Below are 11,065 nucleotides of genomic sequence, written 5' to 3' on the forward strand. Positions count from 1 at the left end.
TGCAATGTGGACCTCTTTATTTATTTAATAAAATCCTCAATACTGTATATACATATGGATCGTTTTACCAAAATTTGCAATTAATAAGCCGTCCGACTTCACATTCTTAAATTTTTAAAATAATTTTTGTTGTACTTTCTCATGTGTTGTTAATTTTTATTCATTTTTAAGAGTTATAATGATAACGAAAAATATTGTAAATTGAAACAAATTTTTTCATTTATCGAAAAAGCGCCATTTTTTTATTTTAATAAAGTTGTAAACAAAAGAAATAGAAAAATGATTCTAAATTGTAAGTTCAATAGGAAAGTCGGCAAAAATTTTCATAAATTTTAAGATTTTTTCGTAGCTTTTGTTTCTCCTTTTTTTACATAGTAAACTGAAAAGTCGACAACATAAAGATGTGACTAATGTTACAATGAACCAATTTCACTGAGATTTTTTTTGTAGAAAACATTTATTTGCTTGGGTTTCGAGATAAAAATTCTTACAGTGACTTTTATTCAGTTTCGTGAAATGTTAATTACAATATAATGATTTATTTATTTGTATGTTAGAAAATGTTCTCTATAGTGCAATTTGAAGAAGGACTTGATGTCATACCGACCATATGGCTTAATAAGGACAAGATGATTTCGAAATGGCCTCCGTTCTCTTTGAGAGAATCGTATAAAATTGTTAAAGCAAAACAAAAATTATCAATCCCGACAGAACAATGGTATGAATATGGCGTTCTTGAGATCATCAAAACAGCGGGTGAGCCAGAAAATTTATTATTATTTATTAATATCAATTGTTGCTATATTAAAGTGTTTATTCAAGAAATGTTAAGAATTCTATACAGACTTATAATTTTTCTACACCAAGTATCTATTAGTGACTCTAGTTCGGATTTTGATTCATTTTTTTATAAGAAAATCGTTGCTTAAAAAACAGAAATATTTCGAAACTTGTTATTACTGTTAATCGTAAAAATACATAATGTATAAAATTGTTTTCATAACAATTATTTTAGAATTTGATTTATAACATAATTGAATTTTTGCTTTTAATTAGATATTTGTTTCTTTTTAAAAATTTGATGTTAAATTTTACATTTGTTTAAAATTTTTTAAGCATACATATATCAGTTAATTCATTTTATTCGCAATATTTTTAGTATTCACAATGAATTTGGCATTCACATAAATATATTTTTCGAAATTTTGAAGACACTTTAAACTTTTTAAAGCTTCGAATTTTCGAAGTTATCAAAAATATTAGCCTTAGGCTATATTGCAATTAATATTTCTAATATTTTAACAATTTTAACATTCTATTCTTATATTATTTCTGTTTATTCTTAATATAGACATAATAAAATAATTTTAATGTAATTTGGAAGGATGTTAAAAATGTATCTTTATAAAATATGTTACAGAAAATATGTTCAACAAATATTTTGGAATTAAATATATAATGAATTTATATATATATGAGTCATTCCACGTCAACCGGGCCACCTCTCTGCCCAGAACAGATTGCAAGTAAAAAATTTTTTTAGGGGTGCAAAATTTACTTAAAAATATACTCTTTCGAATGCCGTGTGATAAAAATTGTGATACATAATGGCGAAACCAATATGGCGAATTTAAGGTGTCCGTACGGACGCACATTTATAACAGTGAGATATATTGCACAGAAATATACTTAATGTCTTTATAAAAATATAATTTAATGTCTTCTAAGTAATTTCTAATAAAAATTGGACGGATTAAAGGTTGGTTATTGACTTAGCATGTGTGATAAGCGTTAATAATACTTTTATTTAACTTTTTTTCTATAAAATTTCAATATTTTTGATTTCTTTATGCTAATCATGTAAAAAAAGAACACCATCTGCTGCAGAAGAATATTTTTTTATTAGAAATTTTCCTTCTGATAAAGGAATGAAAGCATGACTTTGCTGAATTTTTGGTACTGGCTTAGCCGCAGAGAATCTGCTATGAAGGGATTTCTTTACTTTTGCATGTTCTTTTGCTGTATAAAAAAAATCTTAATATTTGAAAACTGATCTTTTGTTCATTGATACAAAGCATCAGGTGTAAGTATAGGCTTTGTTGATAAAGCTTGTAGACTAACACGTACAGCTTTTCTCTTAAAGGCTGCCCCAATGCCATCACATGCTCCCTTTCCATGCGCAGTTGCATGGCAGTGCCATTCAGCTGGCACTTTGAAGTTCTTTTCATGAAAAATCAGACTTTGGAATATTTCTTTACCTTTACGATAATAGTATATTACTGGATGTACTGTACATTGATTATTATTGTAATTGAATGCTTGAGCAGCGTTTTGGACAACAAAAGCATAATTTTCAGCGAAATCCATATGAACAATAACTTCTCCCTCACAAATTTTTTCTTTAATTTCCTGCGTATACTTAGACTGCTGTTTTGAAATAAATTCATGAGGTTTTAGTTGTTGTAGACGGACGCATAGCTCATCAATGAAGTCATCAACAGAAAGCTTCTCTGTTCGTAAGGTGGCTCTATCAGTCGTCTGCCAAACACTAAAAACTACATCATGAATAGCAGCTTCATCTAAAAGAGCGTGTAAAATGTCTGAAAACGTTTTTTCAGTAGGACAATTTGCACAATTCATTTAAATAACAAGCTGGTGATGGATTTTTGCAGATGAGAGCTTCAAGATAATCTTTGTAGTTATTAAAGGGGCATTCTAAATTTTTCGACAATTTCGATATATTTATTGCATCTAGCATTAATGTACTATTTTGATATAATGAAAACACATACACAATGTACACACATGTACCACTTGCACCAACAAGTATACATTCTTTGGGACGCAAAGCAGCAAACTTACTGAAACCAACTGAAAAATCATCATTTTCTTCTGAATAATTTACATACAGATCTTTTAAATTAAATAGCACTAGTCTCTTTTGTATTTTAACTTTCTCACCATCAACAGTTACAGTAACAGTATCATTTCGACCTGCCATAATCCGGCTATTATCGTCAGATTTATAAAAGTCTTTAACCCTTTGGACTGTATGAAGAGGTAAATTTTTTCCAGCCTTAGATGTAGGTGAGGCTGAAACACCCCGATCTTCACGCACTTTTCTTGCCTTTTGAGCCATGCGTCTTGAAGTTTTAAACTCTGTAGCCACCTTCCGAATGCTCCATGACAAAGGAGCTATTGTCAGAATTCTTATAAGGTCTGGATCATTCAGAGAAAAACTATAAAATTTCTCTTTGATTCCAGATAAAAATTCTTCTAATTCTTCCTCTCGAGATTTCGTCAAAATGTTTGTAGATTCTGATAATGTATTAAAAACATGATTATTTTGCATATTTTCACTTGAAGCTGTTTTATAACGAGCATAAGCTTGCTTTCGACATTGCGAACATATTCTTGCATATGCCGGTAATTGATATTTATTTTTTAAAGCTTCAGGAATATAGGTCTTAAATCTCTTCCGACGTGTCCTTTTTCGCCAATTTTTTTAAAAGGATTAATGCATTTTTTCGTACTTAACAATTCTTTTATGTTCGTCATTTTGACATTAAAGCTTCTCAATTTGTAAGAGATGCAAAAGAATAAGAGTTTATTGAAAGTGACTGATAAGGACTGACTAAAGAAGTAATTCTAAAAAGAATGAAAATAGCACTTATAAAAACCGATTAAAAATAGCACTTATAAGGACCGAATGAAAAAGTAGCTCTAAAGAAAACTGTTTCAAAAAGTAGCTCTGATAAGAATGATTATACGAAGCACATAAAGTAAGGTCCGTTTTAAAGTTAGCGCTGGTTGTTGTTGGGAAGCGGGTTGCTAGGAAACAGGTTGCTAGGATCCCGCTTTCTAACAACAACCAGCGCTAACTTCAAAACGGACCTTACTTTAAAAATTGCGCCTCGTTTTTAAATTAGCGAACACACGCGTAACTATTCGTATAATGTAAACACCATCGAAAAACATTGTACAGTATCGTATATAAACATTCACAGAATTTAAACAAAGTCTTTAAATTTCGTAAAAAAAAACGCTGCGAACTTTCCGAACGACTCAATTCTTCTGCAACAGATGTTCTTTTCTTTCATGATTAGCATGAAGAAATAAAAAATATTGAAATTTTATAGAAAAAAAGTTAAATAAAAGTATTATTAACGCTTATCACACATGCTAAGTCAATAACCAACCTTTAATCCGTCCAATTTTTATTAGAAATTACTTAGAAGACATTAAATTATATTTTTATAAAGACATTAAGTATATTTCTGTGCAATATATCTCACTGTTATAAATGTGCGTCCGTACGGACACCTTAAATTTGCCATATTGGTTTCGCCATTATGTATCACAATTTTTATCACACGGCATTCGAAAGAGTATATTTTTAAGTAAATTTTGCACCCCTGAAAAAATGTTTTACTTGCAATTTGTTCTGGGCAGAGAGGTGGCCCGGTTGACGGAGAATGACTCATATACTATATATGTACATATATATGTATATATATATATATATATATATCAGTTAATTCTTTTTATTTACAAATTTTTAGTACTCTCTGAATGAATTCACACTCAAACAATTTGTCACACTTGTCATTCACACAAATATATTTTTTGAAATTTTAAAAACATCTTGAACTTTTTAAATATTTAAAGCTTGGAATCTTCGAAAATAAAATAATATTCAAAAATAATAGCTTTAGGCTATATTGCAATTCATATATTCTAATATTTCTAATATTTTAACAAATTCAACATTTTATTTTTATATTATTTTTGTATACATTTAATATAGACTTAATAATTCTAATATTTGAAGCATGTTAAAAATGTCTTGTGTCTTTGTAAAATACATTAGAGCAGAGCATCCAACTATTTTGGAATTAAATGTGTAATGAATTTATTGAATCTTCTAAGTTTGTTTTTTTTATTTATTTTTATTGGAAAAATTTATAACTTTAATAAGTTCGTTTAGAGTTATAATTAATTATTTCCAATTCTATATTTAATAAATCCTTTTTGAAGTTAATCTTCATATTTTGTTTAAAAATTTAATATCAGATTTATTTTGCATTTTAATTTATGTTTAATATTTTAGATTGCTTACTATTTAAGTAAATTTGTCTGGACCCACGGCAATTATTTGTCAAGTATTTAGAATCAGTTTCTCGCGAGTGCTTTACACTGGCACAGTTAGTACCGTTATTACCGCGAGATGGCTCCGCAGCGAATAGTCTTTCCGTAGTAAGAAAACAGGTGAAGAGAGTATATAAGGCGATCAAACTGTTAAATTGATGCCTTGATGTTCAAGGTTTTTATAAAAGAACGTTGGTTTCATTTTTATTTTCATGCATCTGGTTTTAATATTTCTGTTCTCGTCAAAGTGGAAATTAGTATTTAAATATTTTTGATTACATGTTTTAACTGAATATTAAAACATTTTTTTTAAGAAATTGCTTTATACACAATCATATTTATAGCAAATTATGTGGTGTTTATTATAAACTTTACAGATAGAGAACTTCTTAAGTTATAAAAGTAACGTGTTTAAAAAGAGGAAAGAAAAATAATAAACGACATAAAATTGTTCCCATTTAATGTATATAAAATTATCTTTTTTTGATGAATCTCTTCTGATCTAATTTTATTACAATTTATCATACATATTATTTAGAATTTATTGCACTGAAATATATAAATGTCTCAGTTTAATAAATTTTAAAGTCAAACACTTTTTCAAAAGAATTGTTTTAAAATAAAAATTTTAATGTTTTAATAATTGGTACATAAGTGAACGTACAAGTTGAAGGTACCGTTTTAAATTCTTAATTGTGAGAATTTAAAAATGTTGATAGTTTGTGTGCCAACAAATAACGTTCGACTCATCTACATTATCCAAATTTTTTTTAATATACAGGATTGACAAGTTGAGATATATTGATACATTGCAATATTTTATCAATTGTTGAATCAGGTATCCTAAAAGAATATGAATTTTGTATAAAAATCAACAAACTATCATTAAATTCATCTTTAGAAGTATCAGAAAGATTTATATGATCTGCACAATAATTTATATTAAAATCCTTATTAGTGTTTATATTCGATTCAATATTATTATTGGTATTTAAATCTTTATCAATGTTATAAATACAATTATTAGGAAAAATCTCTGTCGAATTATTTGAATTTTCTATAGCACTGACTTTTTCAATATTTAACTTAATTTAGCTAAATGTTTTCTAAATTCTGAATAAGTTTTGAACACGGAAGAATAGTTTGAAAAACAACATTGTAAGTTTAATTGTGAATCTTCATAAAACGAATGAATCATTATTGTCGACATAATTAATTGAACTTCCGATATAAAAAGTACAATTTGTACACATTTCAAGGCATGTTTTAAAAATATCTTAATCACCAAAATAGTTTAATCACTAAAAATAGCTTAATCACTAAAATATCTCTTTACCACTAAAAAAATTATTAAAAACAGTAATCAATATTATATGAATGTAACAAATTATAATACTGAATAATAATGTAATCTCACAAAATAGCAAGATTATTATACATTACTTTAAAAAATTTAGTTTTTTAGTTGGTTTCGCAGAATATATACTTCTCTTATGCGTGGAGTTACAAAAACATTGTTCATTTTATAAAAATATTTTTCCAAAAATCTGTAGAAACTTACCAGATTACAATCATAATGTGTATTAAAAACGAAATGACTCTTAAATAAAATATCAGAAACCTTTAAAAAACACTGTGCACACACACACACACACACACACACACACACACAAAGAAGAATAAGCTTATCGTCTATACTTAAAAAGTATTGAGCCACAGCTGCTTTATTGGAGCCTACAGCTATTAATCATGGTTGAGTTTTTTCTTCTGGTTCTGATTGTAAGTGTATACCGTTTTAAAACAAAAAAGATAAGAAAATATAGCATTATATAAATATATACAATTCTGATAAAGCTGTAATTGTTAATTAATTTATAGGATATATACTTTTTTAAATAAAATAATTTTTTCCAGAACCGTATCGGATTTTTCTCTTGCCGCTTTATATTTTCCCCTAGCTGTTGGAGAAAGAAGTTGACATAATGCTAAAATAACTCTTCTAGGTCTATCCCAAGCTGAAAATTTCAAATATTGATAATATTATATTTTATATTTGGTTAGAAATATATTTAATGTATTCATTACCTTTTTCCAATCTATCCAATGAAGGATGTATTTCGTTGTTAGTTTTCAAAAAAACTTTCAAAATAATTTCGTAAAAGTTGATAAATTCTTTGAAGTAGTCTTCATGTTTGGGAAATAAAAGCTTATATTCTTCTTCAATCTACAAATACCAATACATAATTTTATACATTTATATATATTTTATACATTATATAATTTATTTTATATATTTTATATTTAACATATTTTATTTTATATAATTTATTTATATATTTATTATTAAATAATCATCATTAATATTATTATTATTATTTATATATTTTATATATTTGTGTTATAAAATGTTGATTAAAAAAATTACTTTTAACTTATCAATTCAGAGATATTTAAGAATTTTGGAAATGTACTGGACAAATTTAAATCTTCAAACAAAATTTTTTTCTATATTGAAATGTGTCTTTATGTTTGGAAATAATTTGTGATTTTTCATTTTGCGTAGCACTTTTGAAAAAAAGAATTGCATCCTTAATTTCAGCTTTTGTTAATTTCTCATTTTCATCTTCTGTTTGATTTGTTACTATTATTTTCGGAATTTTCATTATACGTTTTTCGTTTTGTGCCTCTTCTTACATTGAAGAACCTATTTGCTAAATAGCCTGTTTTAGTTATTGGATCATAAAAAGATTCCTGAAAAACAATAAAATATAAATGTAAAAAATTGTTATAAAAATTAATGGAATATTTAAATTTCAAAATATACTGTTTAAATATTATTATGTATTTACATAGCCTAATTCAATTTCTGGATCTTTTAATTTAGGGAAAATTTCCGCTATAATTTTAACGAAATAACGCTTATCTACTGAAGTTAATGAACACTTTAATTCTTTTTTTACAATAAGCATTTGAGTTACAACTATGTTAATTATTCGCCTTCTACTTTTTTCACTTAAAAATCCTTTGGTATTGTACTCTTCAAAGATATCTATTCCACATGGACTTTCCAAAATAACTTTTAATGCTCTGAAAATTTATATAAAAGATATAAATCACAAGGCTCCTATGATTAAAATCAATTAATTTAATAAAAAAGGGCAATGAGCCGTAGCAAGAAGTTAGCGCTCAATATAAATTTATTTAATTAAGATCTATTGGTAAATCTATTGGAACGTTCGTAAAGGGCGAGACGACATCCAAAGAAGCCAATTTGACATTTGGTCCAAGGTGGATGCCGCTCAAATTCTTCACAATTGAAAAGGGTTATGACAATTTTTTGGACGCCGCAATTATTATTAGTCAAAATTTCCTGGTGTTCGATTGGTTCCATAAGCCTACCTTTTCAGGTAGGTTCCTCAATTTCTATTCCCACCACCCTCTCTCACACAAACGAGGTGTTATTCTCAATTAAACTGATAGAACTTTACAGATTTTAGATCCTATATTCCAAGAAAAAAATTCGAACTTCATTATCGAAATCCTTTTAGAAAATGGATATCCGCTACCTTTTACTTTCTTCACGATTAATAGCAGAATTAAAAAATTAATTTTTGCTTGTAACAATATTGACAATCCTAATAATTCCAAGAATAACAAGTTTTTTACGATTCCTTTCTTGTGAAGAACATTTCTGAGAGATTTTCCAAAATTAGTAAAAAATATGACTTTAACATTGCATATTCCTGTCATAATACACTAAAGAAATTTATTAGAACGGGCAAAGGTTTTTAGATAGCAGATGTCGCAACAATGTAGTGTATAAAATTAATTGCATTGACTGCGGTGTTTCTTATGTCGGACAAACAAAACGACAATTACAAACGAGAATAAAAGAACATCGATCGGATATTAACAGGGCTACATCCCCATCTGTTATTTCCAGCCACCGTTTAAAGTACAATCACGAATTCGACTGGGATAATGTAAAAATTTTAGATGCAGAACCGTCATATTACAAGACAATTATCTCGGAAATAGTACATATAAAGCGTCAGATTTCGGGCTTAAATAAGCAAAGTGACACAGACTCATTATCTGAATAATATACTCCTTTCCTAAACTTCCCCCCTACTTTTTCCTTCCCTCTCCTTTCTTGTTCTTTTTCTCCACTCCTGACATCCTTTTATTTCCAAATATATATCTTTGACGGTTTTCAAATTATGTGTCTTTTGTTCGTGGCAATAACGACAACCCAACAAACGTCTCACATGTTCTACAAATAGTAATTTTTGAAGGATTCTCAGGAAATAATTCTGTATGGATTTCAATTTTTTTCTTATTTGGATAACTATTTCACTTTTCTCACCTAATTAATTTTATTACAGTCTATTACTCAAACGATTAAGGGGATGTTTCGACAATTTGTTAACGATTACTTTTATATCGCGACTTTTAATACGACCGCTGGTTTAGAATATTTATGTATTTTATTTGAATGATAGTTGGTTTACAATATTTTTGTGTTTTAGTTATTTAATTTAATTATACGTTGCGAATTATGTTTTGCGTTTATAACTACCAACAAGATTGTATTTACGTACATTATTAATTTTTGGTACACTGAAGATGATCTATTGTAGATCGAAACGTTTGTTATATATTGATTTTAATTAAATATACATATATATAAATTAATATTGAGCGCTAACTTGCTACGGCTCATTGCCCTTTTTTATTAGCTTGATTTTATATAAAAGATACAGTATTTCATTTTACTCTAATTATATAAAATATTTTAATACTTTTTTCGTAACAATTTCTTTTTTTTTTGTAATTGTGGATAAAAAAATATTAATTTATGAACATTCTATTGAGAAGTTCCTGGTTCATCTTCTTCAGAAGTATCTGTAAGAGTTATATTAGAAGAACTAAATGTTGAAGTTATTGGATGATCTAAATCTAAAAAAAAATTGACTATATATGTGAATAATGAGTTTTTATACATATAATTTATATTTTAAGACAAAAATATTTTTAAAAAATTACTTTGTATAACTGGCCTATCTATTTCAATATTAATAATAGCACTTCTTCCGGCAAATTGTATATGTTCGATTAAAAATTCTTCTGTTAATACAGCTTTCTTTTCATCGTAAAATTTAAATATTTTATCATTTAGATTAGGAAATATTTCTTTTGCTAAACAATTTAAGTGCACAGTTAAAAATTTAACATACAGTTTAATACATAACAGTTTAATAATATATTATAATAGTATAAAAATATTATGAATAAATATAACAGTTAAAAATTATGACTTTTGAAAATTGATAAGTAAAAGAAAAAATATTGTGTCATTTAAATTGTATGTTAATACAAGTTGATACAATACTTTTGCCTCAAACATTTTATAAATGTATGGAAAAAGCACTTTTACCCAATGTCTTTCGTTTTTATATTCAAAAATGAAGCTTATTCCATTAATTTGAGGGAGGAGGTTATGATAATTATTATATTCATTTTGATTATGAGGCAAAGCATAATTAAATTTCGTCGCGTGCCTAATAACCGTGAAACATTGGGCTGTCTCTTCTTGCCGCGTGCATAGTGACCACATAACACTGGGCTGTCTTTTCTCGTCGCGCGCTTGTAGACACGCGAATTGGTCGATCTTTTTAAATTAGTTTCTCATTAATTATTGCGAATTTCGCAAAATAGTAAAGGACTTTTCTATTTGGTTTAACTCACTCTACCTGTCCACGATAAGTGAAACGCGAACCACTGGACACCCTGTATACATATACATATACTGTATATATACATATAAGTAAAATAAATAAATTATCTTTAAATACATCTTTTTATTATAATATCACAGTAATATTATATTACAAATATTACATAACATGGATATCTC

General features: G+C 27.2%; 1 pseudogene; it reads right to left on the reverse strand.

The window, feature by feature from the left end:
• Nucleotides 1-6,601: 6,601 nt before the first annotated feature.
• On the reverse strand, nucleotides 6,602-8,117 carry LOC145947562 (uncharacterized; annotated as a pseudogene).
• Between the last annotated feature and the right edge of the window lie 2,948 nt (nucleotides 8,118-11,065).

This window comes from Prenolepis imparis, unplaced genomic scaffold (genome assembly GCF_030444845.1).
Source record: "Prenolepis imparis isolate NDT839.2.m4 unplaced genomic scaffold, iyPreImpa1.0 SCAF_99, whole genome shotgun sequence".
Lineage (NCBI taxonomy): Eukaryota > Metazoa > Arthropoda > Insecta > Hymenoptera > Formicidae > Prenolepis > Prenolepis imparis.